The sequence below is a fragment of the Pleurodeles waltl genome, chromosome 11 (assembly GCF_031143425.1).
Source record: "Pleurodeles waltl isolate 20211129_DDA chromosome 11, aPleWal1.hap1.20221129, whole genome shotgun sequence".
In the NCBI taxonomy this organism is placed as follows: Eukaryota; Metazoa; Chordata; class Amphibia; order Caudata; family Salamandridae; genus Pleurodeles; species Pleurodeles waltl.
Genome location: NC_090450.1, coordinates 769,400,780 through 769,423,461, shown reverse-complemented (window position 1 = coordinate 769,423,461; position 22,682 = coordinate 769,400,780).

Below are 22,682 nucleotides of genomic sequence, written 5' to 3'. Positions count from 1 at the left end.
CCCTGCCGAGTACCGCGGTGGAGGGAAAATTAAGACAAATGGGTGCCATTGACCTAAATGGAGGTGGTTGGGGAAGAGTAAAGTATGCTTATATGTTTTTTAATTCCAGGTCTATAACCATGCCATTTAAGTGCACGCATCATAAAGTGCCAGCACTTTTTTCTGCATCTAATGTGATGGCAGCTATAGGGGTAGAACTTTTAGAATATTTAATAAGGTTCTGGAATTGTCAGTTATATATCTATCCTTAACAAAACCATTTGTTTTCTATCCCGATCAAGTCTGGAATGGCCTGATTGAGCTGAAGGGCTAATATGTTTGCAAAAATCTTGCAGTCTAGATTAATAAGAGAAATAGGTCAATAATTGCCACATGAGGAAAGATCTTTGTCTTTTTTCAGAATCGGACAGTGCAGTGTTTCTGAAAAGGTACCTCAAGGTTCATTATTGTGAAAAAAGTGTTGATATAAGGAGAGGAAATGGGAGAGAAGAATATATGAAAAGAAAAGATACAATTCAACTGTAAAACCATCTGGTCCTGGGGTGTTATCTTTGGATATTTGGTGAGGGCAGTCTTAATGTCCCCTATAGATATGTCCTTCTCAAGTGGGGAAAGGTCCTGTAACTGAGTAAGGGCGAGGTGGGAGAGAGTCGAAAAAGTAATCAAGGGCGGCTTCTGACGGAGAAAATTCTGGTGTGTATACATTTTGATAAACTTCAGTAAAGCAGAGTAAATTTTCCTTGTACCTAAAATGATTATTACATGATTATAATAATATAATATTTGCTATTTTAGATTTTGGGATTTAACTTTGAGATAGTTTGCAAGTAGCTTTCCTCCTCTGTTACGCTCACCATAGAACTTGGAGTTAATCTTCAAGAGCACATCAGAAGCCTTTTTCATTGATTTTTGGTTGAAAGCCACCTCGTCTTGAATAAGATGTTTAAGAGTGTCTCCATTGTTAGAAGTATACTATTCATACTATTAATGTTCAAGTTGTTTAATAGATGAGATAAAGAGTTCAGTTCCTTAAGAAATTGCTTTTTTAGCAAGCAATGTAATTGATAATGAAGCCTCTAGTCGTTTAAAAAGCATACGAAATAACATGAAACTGTAGGTCTGAAGTAATGTTAGAATCAAAATATTCTTTCAAAATTGTTTCACATTTTTCCACTAAAGTTTGATCTTTCAATAAGTAATTATTAAAGCGCCATCTATTTGGTCTAGAGGTTTCAGATTTCATATTTATATCAATAAATACCGATGCATGATTGGATAATAGTATAGATCCAGTTTCAGAAAGAACTAAGTTATTGAAGTCAGAACAATGTTGTCGATTCTAGATTTGAATTTATGTGTAGGGAAATAAAAAGTAAATTTCCTATTTTCTGGATTGTAAATTCTCAAAGAGTCTCTCAGTCCCATGGATTGAATAGCGATTTTTTATATTTTTGCATTTTATTAGGGATGTACCTAGTGAGGGATTTCTTGCCTGTAAAGGGATCCATAATTTGGTTGCAAAATCCTCCCACAGGAAGGTTTTTAGAAAGACGGGAATGGAGAATTTGGAAAATGTGTTCCCAAAATTGTACATCTATGCCAGTAGGGCCACAAATGTTGAGGACGGAAACTCGAGCATTATTAATATTAAGATAAAGGGGAAGCCATCTTCCATCCTCATTTTTCTCCTCCTTCTCAATCGTCAGGGAAAGTGACCTGTGAAATAAAATGAAAACCCATTTTTATTCTATTTTGTGACGAACAGGATATGTGGCCTACCCAATGTCTCTTTAGAAAGTTGATTTCTTTATCAGTAATTAGATTTTTCTGTAGCATAACAATCTTACCATTTATTCCAGGTAAGTGTGAGAGAACTCTCTCCTTAATCGGGTTGTGTATACCCTTCACATTCCAGGACACTACACACATATTGTTAACCATGTAAAAAGGAGGAAAACAAATTTTAGAATAAATACATCTTCAATTCAATAATAAGAACAAAGCAATATACAAAAGGCAATCAAATCATCAAAATGTGAATGCAACATATGTTAGTAAGGTAAGGTTTAAATATTTGAAAAAGAAAAGAAAAAGGAGTAGGAAGAAGGAATAGTTTAGAAAAATAGTATCTGATAGAAAAAGAAAAAATGGTATAAGCTGAAATGCTTCAACCATAATTGAACAAGGGCACGTCCAGTGAAGAACAATATCAGGGAGGGAAGGAAAAGCTCACAAAAAAAGATGGACAGCAAACAAGAGTCAACCGATGTATGCTGAGGTCATAGAGACAATCAGTAGGTAACATGAAAGAGTGGGACAGCAGTTGAGAACACATGATAGTGTTGTGCAGCCATTTTAGTTATAGCTCCATGCACTTTATTTTAGCACACTAGGCCTGCTGCTGTGCACTTTAACCTAGATATATTTTATTCAGCTTTGTTTATTATTTTAACAATAGCCACATTTGCTGTCTTGTTTGTCTTGTTTAATTTCTCTTTATCTAGCTGTTCTTTGCCTAGGCCAGCACTGTGTTCTTAAACAAAACATTTCTTTCACTCTGTGCCTCTCTCAAGGCTACAGTAAGATAGGTTGCAGGTAAACGTGGTAAACGTTTTGTCTCTGGTATTCATAGAAACACACACATGCTTACATAGGGACATTTTCTCAGAATGTCAATTGTTTTATTATAAAAACAATTCTCTGTCCCATTCACGTTAGAGGGAGATTCCAGCCAGATGACCACAACTGTATGCTGATTGCTAAATGCTTTGCTACAGCTGCTTATGCAGACTTCAGGCCATTGCTCAGGTATGAGGGATGATGTCTTCCCAGGTGAACCTGAAGGGCAGAACTAGAGCTTAACATGCTGTGCTTTATTACAGCCTAGGTAGGAATTAGTCTATTGACTCTAGTGACAATATGGTAGCGTTATTTCTGTGCTTTACTCTCCTTGTCACAATTTTAATCCTGTCATACTTTATCATCCTGGTTATTGCAGTACATGCTCTATTTTCTAAAATGCAGTTGCTTCATTAAAACCTTATTGCAATATATACTGCCTCTGCTTGTCATTGTATACTTGGGACTAATGTTATTGAGAGAAACGGATGAGATCTGAGTGACCACGATTTCCCTGAGGAAACAATTGTGTCATGCGCTCGGCTGCCCAATCTTCCATGTTTTCGGGTAGGGATGAGGCACTGCTAGTTGGCAGGAGCAAAACCCGGATTGGGGCGACAGGTGTCACCTGTAGAGGGTTAGACTTAGTCTCCCACACTACAGGCGATTCTGCCCCTCAAATCCAGTAGTCTCATTAGAATAATGAGAGCCTACCTGACATGACACCGCCAACGTTTGGTCAGGCTCTAATTTTTGAGTATCTCCATCTCACTACATACCAAGACACCTCATTACTATATACAGAGACGTCCATAGTATTGAGGATTTCCTCCTCAGCTAAGTAGGGAGTAGCTATCTAAAGCTGTAGGTTGTTCAAGCTTGAACTCTAAAAGGATAATCCCCATTTGGTGTGCCTATCTCTGGACAAAATTAACCATTTATCATGGCAAATCCACAACAGGTAGAAATTGCAGTTAATATGCGCCCACCCCTTACTGCCCATCTACTGGCACATGGTCTAACGGTCCAGTGGGGTCCAGTCACATTTGTTGTTGAGGCTCATGCAGCCTATAGAACAGAACTTTTTTATTCTTGGGTCACATTTCCAGTAGTTGATGGGAACACAAATGCATTTCATCACTATACACTTGCGATCGTCCCTGGACAATACACGGCATATGCATATCTAGAAATACCTTTATCTTATCAAGAACATAATAATTGGCTTGATGGCAGCCTACCCCACACAATATTACCCGTTAGGTTAGGTCCTCTAAGTAATGATGGTCCTACCTGTCCTTTATTGGCCACCTATACACCTCACCTTGCAATAGCGACTTTAGCACACATTGAATACAAACCCAGCACGTGCTGCTCCGGCGCAACCACATGCAGTGACACCAGGAATTATTCCTGCAACTGTACATTCAATCATGGGTAAAGTACCCGCCAAACAAGAGGAAACTCTGTTTTGGTTAGCACAAAAAATAAATGCGCTGGAAGCAGTATTTCCCCCTACGGGACCTCAGGATAAACGTAGAATTCTAACGATGTGCTTGCCATTTGGGATGGTCCCTACAGTAGATAACTGTAATACCTGTGGCACGGTATTTGCCGTGCTCTATACAGCCGCACATGGTACACCAACACTTGCCAATTTACCGGAAGTGTTGAAGCAAATTCAAGATGAATGCGGGACTGCCCTGGCCCTGGATTTAGGGATGCAATTAAAGGGCAATTTTGCCACAGTATCCTCAATTATTTTAAGCAATCTTAAAGGGGAAGCAGTCGCACTAGCAGTGCGCATGCGGCTCCAAGATATTCCTCAACAGGATCAGGAATGCGAGCTGCCCAAGATTATCGCAAAGACCTATTCTAGCATTGGTCGAGATAGTCTAGGGGCCAGGGGCCAGATGTAGCAAAGTTTTGCGAGTCGCAAATGGCCCGAATCACTATTTGCGACTGTGCAAAATTGGAAATGGGATGCAAAAATCCCATTTCCGACTCGCAAAAAGCGGTGCGAGCCGTTACCGACTCGCAAAATTTGCGACCCCATTTTGCGACCCGCAACTAGGAAGTTGCAATTTGCGAGTCGCAAACCATATGCAATTGCAACTCGCAAATTGCGACTTGTCGCAAAAAGCCCAGTTTGCATGTCGCATTTACCACTAACTCAGAGTAGGTGGTAATCATTACCAAAGTATAAAAGGAGACCCAGAAGGCATCTGGGTTACTCAAGATGGCGGAGATATACCTGATAGCAGTGAGGAGGAGAGTCCACGCAGCCCAGCAAAGGAGGAGGAGGAGCCACAGACAGGAGAAGATCTATAGAACAAGGCAGACTCTTTTTCAGCAAACTGAGGAAGAGATATATGATAAATACCGCCTTAGCAGCACAGCCATAATATAATTAATTGAATTACTAAAACCACAGCTAGAACGCCAGACTCTGCGCGCCTGCGCCATCCCTCTGCATGTGCAAGTGCTATGCTCACTGCACCTCTTGGCCTCAGGGAGCTATCAGGGGGTCATTGCTGTGGCAGGTGGGGTATCACAAAGTGCACTATCAAGGTTCCTCAGGGCATTCCTAGATGCCTTACTCACACACATGTCTCACTTCATATACCTACCCAGGAATGTGGCAGAAATTAACAGCACCAAGCTGGACTTTTACCGGATTGCCAACTTTCCCCATGTCATAGGATGTGTAGATGGGACACATATTCAAATATGCCCCCCTGCAAACCTGGAACATCTGTTCCGCAACAGAAAGTGTACCCACTCACTCAATATTCAGGTTGTTTGTGATGCCCATTATGTCATCACCAACATTGTTGCAAAATTTCCAGGCAGAACCCATGACTCCTACATTTTTAGGCAGAGTGGGATTTAGAGTTTGGAGACGGATATCTCCTAGGTAGAGCTGCATACACCTTGCAGACATACACACAGGTCACTGTGCACACCAACCAGGACTTTCTAACAGTGTAATGTTTGTGCCCAACAGGTGACAGTGCATATGCTCTACGGCCATGGATAATGACTTCTTTCTTAACACCCAGCAATGATTCAGAGAGGCAATACAACAGTGCACATAAGAGGACCAGGAACATCATAGAACGCACCTTCGGATTACTGAAAGCAAGGTTCAGATGCCTCCACCGCAGTGGAGGTGCCCTCCAGTATACCCCCATTACAGCATTCAAAATTGTTGTCGCATGCGCCATCCTGCACAATATTGCCACCCGACGTGGGCTACCTCTCACCCCGGCAGACCCAGATTCTGAGGATGAAGAGCAAGAGCTACCACATCACCATCATGGGGATCGGAGTATAGCAAATCAAGGCAGACTGAGGCAGGAACACATTGCAACCCAATACTTTGGAAGGTACGTGTCAACTTCAACCATACTCACCTATTGACCAAAAACTCCATTTGTTAAGTGGAACAAATAAACTATTTAATATGTGCAGAAATACAGCTATTTACAATTACTAACTGTTCATGTTCATCTAAATGCAAACCATGCATGGGGCACATTGCTGTCATGTGCCCCAACATCAGGGACAGGGTTCTGTCTATGTCCTACAGCGGCCTCTGCCAGCCTGGCTGGTCCCTGGTGGTTCTGCAGTGCTCTGCCTGGTACTCCCACTCCGGAGCACCCTAGTGTCACTGGCAGAGACACTGCTCACTGTAGAGCCCTCCTCGCTGTCCTGGGGTGTGTCCCCTGAGCCCCTGGACAGATGCCGTGCCTCCATTAAATCAATCACATGTGTGATCCGGCCCAGGCCTCTAGCCACATCCCCTGCAAAATGGCCAATTTGTACTTGGAGGCCAACTGTCCTTCTCAACAGGCCAGTGGTGTTAACAGCCTGTCTGCCAATTGATGTGGCCATCCTGTCAAGCATCTGTAGCAGCTGACGGTCCCTGCGCCGCCCACCCTCGCCCTGTGCCAGTAGTCCTGCCACCAGATCCCTCATGGACAGGGCTAGGTCCCCAGTGTTTGTGGCAATCACGTCCAATCGGGAATGGAGCTGCTGCATGCTGGCCTCGTTGTTTCTCACAAAGCGGTGCAGCACCCCACTAATACGCCCTAATATATTGTTTTGCAGGCGCTGACCACGGAGCAGCTGTGCCTCGCTGTTGGTGGTAGATGGATGGCCGGACACAGCCTGCAGCCCTGCTCTCCTGTACCTGCGTCGCCTGCGCAGCGGTGGATGCCCTGTGTGCTCTACTGTGGCACTCCTGCCTGTTGCTGGCGCAGCCTCCTGAAACACAGTTGCAGCAGGTGTGGACATCACAGTGATGGTGTTGGTCATGCAGGTTGGAGTGGTGGCAGCTCCTGTGCTGTCCTCATGGGGCTGGCTGCTGTGGCTTGGGGTGGTGTCTTGTGGGAGACCTGTGGGACATGGGGAACAGACTGTCAGTGTCTACTATCTGTTGCACACTTCCTAATAAACATTTGCCTATGAACTGGCTATTTGACTACATTTCCCATAATGCATCATTCTGGTGTTTGCTACCCTGTAATGGAGCTATCTTGGTTGTGCATGCCCCTGTGTACATGGTGGGTGGGGGTATGGCATTGATGGGGGTACAGGCATATCACATGGTACTCACCGGTTGATGTAGTGGGCTCAGAGGTGTCCAGATCTCCTATTCCTGTCACTGCCTCCTGCTCCAGGGTCTCCTCCACCCTTTCTTCCAGGGGTGTGGGTGGTGGTACGGATGATGGTCCCCCTCCTGTGCCTCTCATCTCCCGGAACCTTTCTGCAACCCTCTCCTTGGTCCGGGAGCGGAGGTCATACCACCGTTTTTTTATCTCTTCCACACTTCTGTGGCTCACCCCCAGGGAGTTCACTTTTTCTTGGATCTCCAGCCAGAGTTGTTTTTTGGTGGCTTCTGGCACATTGAGGGCTGCCTTTCCGAAGAGTTCATCATAGTGCTGACAGCATTCTTCTGTCAGCACCTTCAGCTCCTTCTCAGAGAATTTGAGTTTTCATTTTCTAGGTGTTTCAGCCATTGTAGCTGCTGTTCCTCCTGTTTGCTGTTCAGCAGTTTAAAATGGGTGTGGTCCTCCCTCCTCCCAGGTGTATTTGTAAACTTCCTGGCTGTGATGTCATCATCATGTGCCAGGAAGTGTTTCCAGAGTGTTCTGGAGTGGTTTCTGGAGTGTTCTGCAGCACCTGCAAGCAATTTACATGGTACTCGCAATTTGCGACACCCACTCGCAAATTGCGAGTTCGTTTTTTGCGAGGTCGCAAAAAGCGACCTCACAAACAGCGGAATCGCTATCTGCGTTACGACTCCGGGAGCGAGTCGCAAATTGTACACGGACATTGGACCTGCATTCCTATTAGCGACACGCAATTTGCGAGTCGCACATACTCGCAAATTGCGAGTCGCTAATTTTTTTGTACCTACATCTGGCCCCAGATGAACTAAACCACAATTTCAGGGCAAATCTAATAAAGATTTTTCCAAGCAAGCTCCTGAGGGTAATAAGAAACGCTGGGATAAAGAACAACAAACACCTAAAAAAGAAAGGAGAGAATCTCCGCGAACGCAGATCCCCCAAAATAGATATGATCCCAGAAACAGAGATAATATAAAGACGCCTGATAGATATCAATATACCGATACACGCCAATCTCGTTCCTTTCAGGAATCATCAGAAATTCACAGTGAGAGAGGTGGGGGATAAGAGCGCAGAACAGAGTATGTGAAACCGAGACAGGACTCACAACGCTCATCAGAGGTTTCGATTAAAAAGGAGGAGAAACATCCTCAACAGAAACCCCAATTTTAAAAGAAAAAGGTGACAGCAGTTGCAGTACAATATGCCACTCAAGAAAAGGGTCCTCTTGAAGAACAGGAAGTGGGCACTAGCACTGCTAGACAGCGCGGCAGAGGTCACAATAGTTCGCCGGAGTCTTCTAGAGCATCTGGAGGTGAAAGCAACTACAAGTAGAACTGCTAACATGCAAGTCTCCACGCCTGATAGGGTGTATAAAGTAACGCTGCAGTTAGAAGGAGACATTGAACGCATAATAGATGCAATCTTTTGGGATTGCGTACTAAATACATATGATGTTTTGTTGGCCAAACAAGATTGGCTACCTGAATTTGTCCGTACCTGCCCATATGGAGAAGATGTTATTAAACATTCTTTCTCGCCCCTTATTCTGGAGGGACTCACTGAATCCAATTGCGATTGATTGGGCATTGTCACAGGCACCCGCGTTATATCGCAATCATGTAGGATGGGATAAAGAATCCCCCTACCATGTTATTTGCCATTAAAAATGAACCTCAACCCCAACCTCAGTACCCTATAAAACATGAAGCAAAAATACCTGTGAGAGAAATACTCACACAACTAGAGTACCAGGGCGTATTGAACCCTGTGTCTCCCCAATGAATAATCCTTTATTCCCAGTAGCTAAACCGGACCATTTATACAGAATAGTCTTAGACTACAGACACTTAAACAGTCATACACACACATATGCTATACAAAATTCACATGGTACAACACTGATGAACAATATAGTGCGTAAAAATTTAAAAACAACACTGGATATTTCCAATGTTTTTTTCTGCCAGAATATAGCGCCTGAGATTAGAGACCTAACAAGTTTCAGTGCACTAGGCTCCCAGAAAAATTCTGCAGTTTACCTCAGGGGTATAAGAACAGCCCAGGACTGTTCACAGCTCGTGTGACTTCAATTTTGCACGACATTGACTCTGAAGAATTGTCCTATGTAGATGATATCTATCTTACGGATGATGAATTGCTACATTTAAGATGGTAGCCTGCATTGTTGTAGGATTTCCTGAATTTGGCTACAAATTCAACTTCAAAAAAACAAAAAGAGCCTTCCTTAGCATCCTGTTTCTGGGATATGAGCTATCAAGTGAAGGAAAGAGCCTAGCGCCACAATTCTTAGAAAAATGTGCACAACTACAACCTCCTAACACGATAAAAAAACTCCAATCTTTATTGGGTTTTCTAAATTTTGTCAGAATTTATATTCCAGATTATGCTTCACGCATTAAACCTTTATATGACTTAATACGTCCTGACTTTTCAAGTAAATTTTGGACAGTCGAACACACACGAATACTTGAGGAACTGCAGACAGACATTCTTGCACCACAACACCTACACACGAGGAACAACAAAACACATTTGGTCATCAAAGTAATTGCTGGGACATTGGTTTCACTTATGTGACCTTTAATGGGGGTGAGACCGTCCCGATAGCTTACAAATCACATTTGTACTCAGTAGCAGAACAACGCTTTGCTCCCACTGAGAAAATTCTCACTGCTGTTCAGATGGCTGTCATTAAAGAAAGACCTCTAGCCCAGGACAAACACATTATTGTTGTTTCTCCAATTCCAGCCCTTGAGGCTGTCACAAAAGCAAGTGTCCTGAATGCTAAAGCATTACATCCATGTTGGATACAATGGGCAAAGTCTTTGACAGCCACTGATGAAGACTACATCTTTGACCCAAAATTACAAACTCAAAAATGTTTGCAATATGAGCTGGAATACCCAGTTCCAGCAAACACATTGCCTATCGAACAATATCACAGAGTCATGTACGCAGATGGCTCAGCACAACCTGCAAGTGGCACAAAGCATCAATACTCTGCTGCTTGCACAGTCGTAAGCGGCTATATTGAGGACAATAAATTCTGTCCACTCCATACATTTACGCAAGCCCTAGGGGATTGCACAGCACAATTAGCAGAGCTCAAAGCTCTGGTGATGGCACTGGAACGTAAGGATCCTGCACAGTACACACTGATTGTTTGTGATTCATACTATTGTGTCCAGTCCTTCAATCAATACCTGCTTTACTGGCGCCAGAATGGGTTCAGAGATTCTAAAGGCAACACCATTAAAAACAGACTTCTGTGGGGTAAAGTAGCGGATCTGAAAGAAACACTACCAAATGTCCATGACACTTGGACTCCAGCGCGTTGGAATACACGTTGCTGGGAATACACTGGCAGATGAAGCCGCAAAGCCAGCAGTAGCTGTGGCTGCAGTTGCTGCAGTAACTCGTTTAAGTATGAAACCGGGCGTAGATATATGGGCTGCCGTGAAAGCTATGGCTGATGGTACGTCATATCCAAAAGAATTTCCTGACAAATATTCCTACCTAATGGGAGGCTGCCTGAATGCTGAAGTTAAGATACCAGGCGTAGGGGTACGAGATATTCCCAACAAAGATATAAGACCAAAATTGATTAAAGCAGTGCACAAAGGGGTAGCATCTGCCCATGCTGGTGTGGCGGCTACAATATCACTCTTACCAGCCCGCCATTGGTGGCCAGGCCTCTACAAGGAGACCAAATAGTATGTCCTTTGTTGTGACATCTTCCAACAAATTAAAGTTTCCACTGCCAAACACCCGCCACAGGCACCCCCTTTTGATTTCCAATAAACCTTTACAGTGTGTGTACTTGGACCATTGTGGTCCCCTAACACCGGACAGTGCATACAAGTATATTCTAGTCACTGTTGACTCTTGCTCCAGATTTCTATGGGTGCGACCACAACGCTCATCTGACGTTTGGACTGTTATTAAAGATTTGCACGTCTTTATCGGTACATATGCAGTTGCTGCTTTCCACTCTGACCAGGGGCCTGCTGTCGCCTCAAGGGTATTCAGGGACGCCATGGCTACATTGGGGGTCCAACTCCAGTACTCGTCTCCATTTCATCCCAAGGAGAATAGTGTTGTGGAGTGATTAAGACTGTGATTTAAAGCAATCCTTTTAACAGCCAGAGTCTTAGGTATGGGTTGTAGTTGGCTTAATCACCTGTATGGAGTTCAGAGAACACTTAACAATCTGCCTAGAAGGTCCCTGGGAAAGTCGTACTTCATATGAGTGCCTTTTTGGAACTCAAATGTATGTTCCAGATCTTGATGGTCCTGGTGTGGAGATTGCGGAAACACCCTTTGACATAAATGAACGTGTCACTGTCTTACAGGAATTACAACAGTTCTGTGATGACAATTCTTCTATCAGTGCTGTAGGATGTACCTGTAACGCTTACCGGCTGGATTCCTATAGTCTGGGATAAACTACGTGAAAAGGTTGCTGTGAAAAAGGAATTTGGCCCTTCTTATCGAGCACCAGTCCCAGTCTTGGGAATACACGGTACCAGAACTGTAATTCTACCACCGTTGGCAGGTGCCAAAGAAAATCGTTTTGTCTCCATCAACAATGTCAAACTACACCACATGGCCGATCCTGCACAGCAGACCAAGAGGAACAACCAGTAGTTCCCAGATCCCTCTCACTACTGGTCAGGACGTTCCTCCAAAAGTTGTGTGTAGGAACACCGACAACTCTCCGAGCTTGGGGAGGGTGGAAAATTATCTTGCATTGGTTCCATTAACATCAAATAATACAGAAATAGTTGATCGATTTGATACAGCTTAAACACAAATGGATGGTGCTATTTATTCAGTGCCACCGAGAAAAACACCAACTCCACCAACTAACACAGCTCCAGTTTTTGCATGAACTGCTTCAGGATATTTTGCTGACATCAATGATGACGACTCAGACTAATTCATCTCTTCAACTCCTGTACTGTCAAGAACACGTAAGCTTACAAACTGGCTTAAAATAACATACTTTATTTTTCCATGGAACTATCTATGGCTTTCCTTGACTGTACCAGCTTTCCTACTTTGGATGGGTTTTGTCATCACTTTCTTTTTGTTAATGCATGGTCATTTTCTTCCTGAAAAATCAACAGTTGAACTGGTGGGTGAGGTCTTAAAACCCATTTTTCATCACACAAAGTTCGAAGAGACTTGTCTTTTGTGAACATTTCCGCAATACCAATTCCTGATGGGATTGTTTGGGATAAAGTAACTTTTGATATATACGGCCCTACAGAGGTCATTCAAATACCATATGTGTTTAAACTCTCAATGAATAATATAATAGTCCCAGGCATTGTTTCTGATGATTGGGATGTGAAAACAGTTGATTCTATGATTACTGAAGTGCAGTATTATACTGTATTTGAAAACGAAGATGTTTATCAATCTAAAGAAAATTATGGTGATATGTTTTGCTATATTTATTATGGGCACCATTTCATACACAGAGCAAGCAGCCCCAAAACTGTTTTTAATTATACACAGTGGGAACATTGTCTGACTCCACCACAAGGGAGTTCCAAAACATATTCTGAAAAGTTTACATATTTTTCTGGGCATGATGTAAAAAATGGTGAGTCGTATTATTTTAAATTGCCACCTACTGAAAACATGCACATATTATTGACAAATATGAAATCTATGGGGGTCATTACAACCTCTGCGGTCTTTTTTGAAGACCGCCGAGGGACCGCCGTGCAGAAGACCGCCAGTGGTGGCGGTTTTATGCTCGGCCTATTATGACCGTTGGCAGCTCTCCATCCTTTTACCGACGGAGAGCCGCCAACAGCCATACTGGCGGGAGGCGGGGAAGTAGAGGTTGCTCCACCTCCACCGCCACGCCAACAGAACACCGCCCAGCGAATCACGTCCTGTGATTCGCTGTGGCAGTGTTCTGTTGGCCGTGTGGTGTCGGCGGAGCTGCCCCCATGGCTCCCGTCCCCTCCCGGAGGATCGTCTGACCAGGTAAGTCGATCGTACGTGAGGGGAGGGGGGTGGGGGGGCGTTGTGTGTTGTGTGGGTGCATGGGGGTGTGCGTGTGTGTATGTAGAGGGGGTGTGTGAGTGCGTGTATGCCTGCGGGGGTGTTGTGTGTATGGGAATGAGTGCGTGTATGTCTGTGGGTATGTCTGTATGGATGTGTGCGTGTATGTTTGAATGTGGGTGTGCATGTCTGACTGTGTGGTGCCTGCGTGGGTATGGGTGATGTGATGTTGGGGATTGGGGTGGGGAGGGGGACTCTGCCACCGTTGGGGGGTGGCAGGGGTGGTGGGGGGTGTAGGGGAGGGAGTCAGGGTTGGGGTGGGGAGTGGGGGAGACCCCCATCAGTGCCAGGGAAGGCATTCCCTGCCACTGATAGTGCTTACCGCCAAGGATTTGATGGCGGTTCAAACCGCTGGAAATCCATGGCGGTAAGCCGGGTCCAAATGCCGCCGGCATTATAGTGATGGCCGCCGGGCTGGAGACCCAGGCCTCCAGCCCAGCGACGTCTCCGCCCTGGCGGGCGGAACAGAGAACCGGCGGATGACCATGGCGGTAACCGCCATGGTCATAATTCCCCAAAGAAAGACCGCCAGCCTGTTGGCGGTCTTACCGCCGGTTTAACACTGACCGCCAGGGTTGTAATGACCCCCTATATATTCAGATTCCTTTGTTTCCCGGTTGACTACAGAAGGCTATGAATATTGGCTAAAGTCAATTGACTTAAAAAGTGTGTTGGGTACTAGACATTGGCAAATAAGGGGGAAGGAAGCTTTATTCAGAGCATGCCTGATACCTGTACAAATTATATTTTTATATGAAACAGTACAACAAACAAGTTGTCTAGGCTTAGCAAAGATCAAAGAATTAAACACTCCCTGTATACCTGCCCCTGCAAAATTTTATGAATTTGCAAAAATATACAAATGCAACTGAAAATCAGCTCGACGAATGGGTCCAGATTGGTACATTTAGGGGCATATTTATACTCCGTTTGCGCCGAATTTGCGTCGTTTTTTTTTACGCAAATTCGACGCAAAACTAACTCCATATTTATACTTTGGCGTTAGATGCGTCTAGCGCCAAAGTTCATGGAGTTAGCATCATTTTTTTGCGTGAACACCTTCCTTGCGTTAATGAGATGCAAGGTAGGCGTTCCCGTCTTAAAAAATGACTCCCAGGCATGTGCGTGGTATTTATACTCCCGGGCAAAAATCACGCCCGGGAGTGGGCGGGGCAAAAAACCCCACATTTGCGCCTCTTTTTAACGCCTGGGTCAGGGCAGGCGTTAAGGGACCTGTGGGCTCAGAATGAGCCCAGAGGTGCCCTCCCCTGCCCCCTGGGACACCCCCTGCCACCCTTGCCCACCCCAGGAGGACACCCAAGGATGGAGGGACCCATCCCAGGGAAGAAAAGGTAAGTTGTGGTAAGTATTTTTTAAAATATTTTTGGGGGGCATAGGGGGGCCTGATTTGTGCCCCCCTACATGCCACTATGCCCAATGACCATGCCCAGGGGACATAAGTCACCTGGGCATGGCCATTGGGCAAGGGGGCATGACTCCTGTCTTTGCTAAGACAGGAGTCATGTTAATGGCGTCTGGGCGCCCCAAAAAAATGGCGCAAATTGGGTTAAGACGATTTTTTTGCCTCAGCCTGACTTGCCCCATTTTGGGACGCCCAAACGCCATTTTTCCCTACGCCGGCGCTGCCTGGTGTACGTCGTTTTTTTTCACGCACGCCTGGCAGAGCCGGTCGGCTAACGCCGGCTAACGCCATTCAATAAATACGGCGCCCGCATGGCGCTTCAGAATGGCGTTAGCCGGCGCAAATTGTTTTGGTGCAAAACTGCGTTGCTGCAGTTTTGCGTCAAAAAGTATAAATATGGCCCTAGATACCTGATCAAAACGGAGAGAACACTGCAGGGGCATCAGATAGAAATACAAGAGGCACCTCGGGGGAAGGGAAGAGGGGGCACCACAGCCGGATGAGTGCACCACGCCAGATCCACGAGGGGGCTCCATGCCCATTGATGTATCCTGGGGAGTGCAAAGCCACAGTCTCTCAAGTCTCTACAGTGGGTGGCTTGCCCACTGTACCATCCTGGGGAGTGCAAAGCCACAGTCTCTCAAGTCTCTACAGTGGGTGGGTTGCCCACTGTACCATCCTGGGGAGTGCAAAGCCACAGTCTCTCAATTGGATAACAGTCTCCACTGGTTCTGGAGGGGGACTGGTGCCCAGAGTGCTTCAACCTGTGCAGGACAGACAGAGTGGATGCATGTCTCCACTGGTTCTGGAGGGGGACTGGTGCCCAGAGTGCTTCATCCTGTGTAGGACAGATGGAGTGGATGTATGTCTCCACTGGTTCTGGAGGGGGACTGGTGCCCACAGTGCAGCACTCACCCCGTGACGTTCCCAGTTGCGTCACTGCCCCTGCCGCTAATGGGCTAGCAGTGCTCGCCTTGGCGGTCTTTGCCCTGTTCGGCGGTGCTTGAGTTGGCAGTTTCTGACCTGTTCAGCGGTGCTTGCCCTGTTCAGCGGTGCATTCCACGCGGGCTTTGCCCTGTTCAGCGGTGCTTGAGTTGGCAGTTTCTGACCTGTTCAGCGGTGCTTGCCCTGTTCAGCAGTGCATTCCATGGCAGTCTTTGCCCTGTTCAGCAGTGCTTGCCATGGCGGTCTTTGCCTTGTTCAGCGGTTATTGCCCTGTTCAGCGGTGGATTCCATGGCGGTCTTTGCCCTGTTCAGCGGTGCTTGCCATGGCGGTCTTTGCCTTGTTCAGCGATGCTTGCCCTGTTCAGCTGTGCTTGCCATGGCGGCCTTTGCCTTGTTCAGCGGTTCTTCATTGCCCAGCAGGCCTGTGGCTGGCGGTCCTTCATGGGTCAGCTGGGCTGTGGCTTGCAGGGCCCTCCTGGCCAGTGACGATTGGGCTGGCCTCCTGGGCAGTGACTCTGGCGGTGGCCTCCTGGCCAGTGACGATTCGGCTGGCCTCCTGGGTAGTGACTCTGGCGGTGGCCTCCTGGCCAGTGACGATTGGGCTGGCGGTGGCCTCCTGGGCAGCGGGGATGATGGCGGTCTTCTCCGCCGTGCTGCTCCTCCCAAACTTTAGAGATTTCTTCTGCCCCTTCCCCACCTTGGGAGGAGTCACAGCTGAGTCGACACTCCCCCCGGGACCCTTGTGAGCGGCTTTGCTGGCTGGAGTCTCCCCCCTCTCCCGCCGGGCACAGTCCAACTTCTGGTGTTTCACAGGGGGGGGGGACTGGCTGTGATGTGGCTCTGTGCCACACTGGCTGGCCTGGTGGCCGGTGCACTCCACATACCTGTAACAGGCACCACTGGTCCCGGTGATTGTTTGGCTGAGGTGCTAGTACGGGACCTATGAGTTGGAGGGGGGGGTGGGAAAGAGGTCAATGTTGGCCAGGAAAAGTTTCTTAGGAACACTGGGACGGGTAGCTGGAGGGGGTTTGGGAGTGGAGGAAGAGGTAGTGGTTGTAGGTGGTGTACATTTGGTGACTTTGGGTGAAGGTGCATGCACTGGAGGCTGTCGTGAGGTGGATGGCTGTTGGGTGGGTGTGTGCCTGCGTTTGTGTATCTTCGGAGGGGGCGTCACAGACACACTGGAAGAGGACACAGGGGACGTGTAAATGGGAGTGGGGTGATGACTGCACGTGAGCGGGGTGTGGTGGTGGGTGTGCTGGTGCGGGATGTAGTGGCTGTAGTTGTAGTGCATGCAGGTGAGAGTGTAGACAAGACTGGGAGGGAGGAGGGAGACGACGAGGAGGGGGACACAGTGGAGGCAGTGGATGTTGGTGTGTCTGTATGTGTGTGATGCTTGCGTGAGTGCCTGTGGGATGTGTGGTGCTTATGTTTGCCTGAGCTTCCCTTGTGTGGTGAGGTGTGTGCAGGCTGGTCTGATGGTGTGCTTGGGATAGGCTGGGGTACAGGGGATTGGGTCTGGGTGGAGGAAGTTGGAGGGGGGAGGCTAGACACAGGGACAATGGCTGTCATCAGTACTGAGGCCAGAGTTTGCAGGGTTCGATGAAGGGCAGCCTGACCAGAATGAATGCCCTCCAGGAATGCATTTGTCTGTTTTAATTCCCTTTCTACACCCTGGATGGCATTCAAAATGGTAGATTGCCCAACAGTGAGGGACCTGAGGAGATCAATGGCCTCCTCACTGAGGGCAGCAGAGGTGACAGGGGCAGGGGCTGAGGTGCCTGGGGCGAAGGTGATGCCCACCCTCTTGGGTGAGCGGGCACGGGGCGAAGGCTGAGGGGCTGCTGGGAGGGCGGTGCTGGTAGGGGGGGTGGCGGCTGTACCTGTAGAAGTGGGGGGCACAGATTTTGCCGCCACCACAAGGGAGCTCCCATCGGAGGACGAGTCTGTGTCGCTGGTTGCTGATCCTGTCCCCGCCGTGAAGCTCCCCTCGCCCTCCATCCCACTGGTGTATTCCGAGTCCGTTGTGTGGCCCTCCATGGCCATGTGGGATGCAGCTCCCTTGTGCTCCGGTGCCACTGCACCTCCGCCTGATGATGCTGATGCACACAAGAACAGGGAGACCACAAAAAGGGGGGGGGTGACAGAAGAAAGACAGGTTGAGTGCATGGCTTACAGCTACCGTTGGCGGACAATACAGACACAGCAGCCCCCTGCACTACGTCGCGCTGTTGGGCTCTACAGATGCAATTCCTGGGATATGTCCTATTTGGCTATGGTCGACATCTGCACATACAGATGACACAGGGGCATGTATACCTGTACTTGGCACTCTACAGAGGTGGGGTGGGGTGCCACATGGCCTGCATTACGGAGGGGCCTAGCCTACGGAACTCGCCCTGGCCTAGGGAAACCCACAGCCCTCCTCCCCCACCCAGACACCTTCACTGCGTGCAAAGCCTGCTGAATGATGTTGTACTCACCCCCTTGTGTCTGCTGTGATGCCCTCAAGCGCCCTTCCAACTCAGGGTAGGCCACCGCCAGGATCCGGAACATCAGGGGGGTCATGGTTCGACAGGCACCCCTCCCGCGTTGAGAGGCCATCCCCAGCTGAGCCTCCGCCGTCTTCTTGCTCCAGCGGCGCATGTCCTCCCGTCTTTTCTGGCAGTGGGTGCTCCGTCTGTGGTGGACCCACAGGGTCCGGACGTCCTTGGCGATGGCACGCCAAATATCCTTTTTCTGGTGGGCGCTGACCTACATGATATGTACAGGGGAAGAAGAGAAGTCATTACCAACTGCACCGTCGAAGTGAGTGGCCCACATCCCTACCTTTGCCATGTGGCACATGCATTCACAGTCCTTCATGCACGCAGAATTGTGCCCCCTTCATTCTTACAACCAGTCCTCTCCACACAGGCATAGCCCATACAACGTGCTCCCTGTGTACTTACCTGTTGGTCTGGAGGACCGTAGAGTAGCGGGTACTGGGGGAGGACCCCGTCCACAAGCTTCTCTAACTCCTCTGCAGTGAAGGCAGGGGCCCTTTCCCCAGATGCACAAGCCATTGTCTCTTCCAGACCGAGGTCACAGCAGCACTTGCAGTGTAGGTCCTCTCCTGTCGAAGATCAGGTATCGAGTGATTCAACAGACAGAAAATGGCATTCACGTCCGCGGCGGTGCGTACCATCACCACCGGCGTACATCGTCATTGGCTCCTGGGACCCATAGGGTCCAATGTTAACCAATGCAGCATTGCGCCGCGGTCTTCGACCGCTTACCGCGACGTTGTACAACGGCAGCGCAGTTACCTCACATCCCATTGTCCCACTTTACAGGCCATGCAGCCGCCATTTCAGAGGCCCACATGGCCTCATTACCAACTGCGTCACACAGACCTAGGCCTTGTCGCGCAACACAAATACAGGCCAGATTTTGTGTATGAATGGTGTTCTGTGTAGACTGTGGGTACATACCTCTGAGTTGTTTGACTCTGTGGTCGCTGTTGTCATTCCTAGGTATTGTCCGCTGGGACATGTGAGGAGATGGCGGAATCCTCCGGTGTACCAACCGCTGGTGGACCTGTAGACAATGGAGGAAAGACATTTGATCATCACCTACAGGTTTGACCGTGCCACAATCCATGAACTGTGTGCCCAGTTGGAGCCAGACCTGATGTCAGCAATCCGCCATCCCACAGGGATCCCCCTCAAGTGCAGGTGCTATCAGTGCTCCATTTCCTTGCAAGTGGGTCATTTCAAACAACAGTGGCCATGGCGTCAGGGAAGTCCCAGCCTATGTTTTCCAACGTGTTGTCCAGAGTTTTGTCTGCCCTGCTGAAACACATGCGGAGCTACATCGTTTTCCCTCAGGTGGAGGATTTGCCTACAGTTAAAGGTGACTTCTATTCCCTTGGACATATCCCCAACATCATAGGTGCCATTGATGGGACCCATGTATCTCTGGTCCCCCCCCACAGGAGTGAACAGGTGTACAGGAACCGGAAGAGTTATCATTCGATGAATGTACAGATGGTATGTTTGGCAGACCAGTACATCTCCCAGGTAAATGCTATGTTCCCTGGCTCTGTGCATGACGCCTACATCCTGCGGAATAGCAGCATCCCATATGTGATGGGTCAACTCCAGAGGCACAGGGAGTGGCTATTAGGGGACTCTGGTTACCCCAACCTGTTATGGCAACTGACCCCAGTGAGGAATCCCCAGACCAGGGCAGAGGAACGCTACAATGAGGCCCATGGGCGGACTAGGAGGGTGATCGAACGCACCTTCGGCCTCCTGAAGGCCAGGTTCAGGTGCCTCCATATGACAGGTGGTTCCCTAGTCTACTCACCAAGGAAGGTATGCCAGATTATCGTGGCCTGCTGTATGCTTCACAACTTGGCTTTGCGACGACAGGTGCCTTTTCTGCAGGAGGATGGTCCAGATGATGGTGTTGTGGCAGCTGTGGAGCCAGTGGACAGTGATGAGGAGGAAGCAGAGGAAGAAGACATTGACAACAGGGACTCCGTTATCCAGTAATATTTCCAGTGACACACAGGTGAGAACACATTCCTGCCTACTACAAGTACTTTCACACTTCTACCTCTATCCTGTCTGTCGATTTCACCCAGTATATGGTAACTGAGTTGTACATTTCCCTTACGGTTTCACAGGTGTGGTTTACAACGTGTGTCATCTGCTTAGATTCCTCATGGACTTGAGATGTGTGACATAGGTATGTTGACATTACATTTGAAAACGCATTTTGTCACTGTCATTGCTAACACACATTTTCGAAATCACAGACTGACTCCAGATTGTTTTGTGGTTCAAGGGTGTTTATTGAAGTACTCAATATTGGAAGGGGGTTGTAAAATGGTGAAGGGTGATGGTGGAGGAATGTCCATGGCAGAGTCCAGTCTATTAGTCTCACAGGTGCATTGCCCATATGGGCATAGGAAGTGGAGCTGGGGCAGTTCCAATATGGACAGGGTTACAAAGTGGAACAGTAGGATGACAATCAGGGTGGTCTCATTTCTTGGCGGGGGTCTTGGCATCGTGCTCTGTCTTGTTCCTGGATCTCAGGGACCGTTTGCGGGGTGGTTCTCCGTCTGCAGGGGGTGGGGTGCTGGTGTGGTGGTCCTGTGGCAAGGTGTCCTGTCCACTAGCACCGGCGGAGGTGGTGGGCAGTTCATCGTCCAGGCTAGTGTCAGGGGCCCCTTGTAGTGCCACAGTGTCCCTCCTGGTGTTAAGTATCTCCTTCAGCACCCCTACGATGGTGCCCAGGGCGGAGCTGATTGTTCTGAGTTCCTCCCTGACGCCCAAATACTGTTCCTCCTGCAGCCGCTGGGTCTCCTGAAACTTGGCCAGCACCGTTGCCATCGTCTCCTGGGAGTGGTGGTATGCTCCCATGATGGAGGAGAGGGCCACGTGGAGAGTGGGTTCCCTAGGCCTGTCCGCCCCATGTCGCACGACAGCCCTCCCAGTTCCCCTGTGTCCTGTGCCTCCGTCACCTGGACCATGTGCCCACTACCACTGCCCCCAGGTCCCTGTTGTTGTTGGGGTGGTGGGTTATCCTAGGTTCCCTGTAGTGGTGGACACACAGCTGATTGACGTGTCCTGGGGACGGAGGTATGGGCCCGCTGGGTGGGTGCTCTGCTGGTGTTACCAGAGGGTGGAAGGTCTGTGGTGGCCTGTGACTGGGTGTGGGGAACCGACTGTCCCGAAGCCCACGATGGTCCGGGCTGGTCATCTGGATCCAGTTGGACAGAGCTGCTGTCATCACTGTGGGCCTCTTCTGTGGGTGGGGTGGAGATGTCTGAACCCTCCTGTCTGGTGACGTTGGGTAGTGGTCCTGCAGGGGTATAAAAGCATGATTATTGCATCTGTGTGTGTCATGGTGGGCAATTGGTGGGTGAGCATGTACCCCAGTGCTAGCATTTCTGTGTGGGGGCTTGTGTGATGATGGTTGAGAGGGGTGTTATGGGTATGTGCAGTGGGCATGCTTTAGTGATGGGTGTCCATGCTTTGTTGTGTCATGCAGGGCTTGGTGTTGGGATGGGTGGTTTGTGTTATTAGTACATTTGTGAGGAGTTGGAGTGATAAGGGAGGGGGCGAGGGTGGGGGTCTGTGATAGCATGCAGGTAGCGTGGGGGATATGATAGTTAAGATTTGACTTACCAGAGTCCATTCCTCCACCGACTCCTGCGATGCCCTCAGGATGCAGAATAGTCAAGACCTGCTCCTCCCATGTTGTTAGTTATGGGGGAGGAGGTGGGGGTCCGCCGCCAGTCCACTGTACCGCAATGTTGTGTCATGAGACCACGGAACGCACCTTCCCCCGTAGGTCGTTCCACCTCTTCCTGATGTCGTCCCGATTTCTTGGGTGCTGTCCCACTGCATTGACCCTGTCGACAATTCTTCACCATAGCTCCATCTTCCTAGCTATGGAGGTGTGCTGCACCTGTGATCCAAATAGCTGTGGCTCTGCCCGTACGATTTCCTCCACCATGACCCTGACCTCCTCCTCAGAGAACCTGGGGTGTCTTTGCTGTGCCATGGGGTGGTGTAGGTGATGTGTGGGGTGGTGTATGTGGTGATAAGTGTGGTGATATGTAGTGGTGTGTGGTGTTTTGTGCGTGGAAGTAGTGTGGGTGATGGTGTTGTGTGCCTGTGGCTGCTAGTTTGTGGATGGTGGTGTCTCTCTCTTGCCTTCTTTCTGAATTTTTGGTCGTTGGAGTTTGTGGGTGATGTGGGTGTGTGTTTTATATTGTATTGTGTGTGTGGGAGTGGTGTGTGTATGTGTATCAGGTGTGTGTAATTTGAATTGTCGAATGTGGCTGTGTTTTGTAAGAGTGTGTGTATTTTGAGCGCAGCGGTGTGTACCGCCAATGGAATACCGCGGTTGAAAGACCGCCACGTGGATTCGTGGGTCGTGATAGCATGGTCGTATTT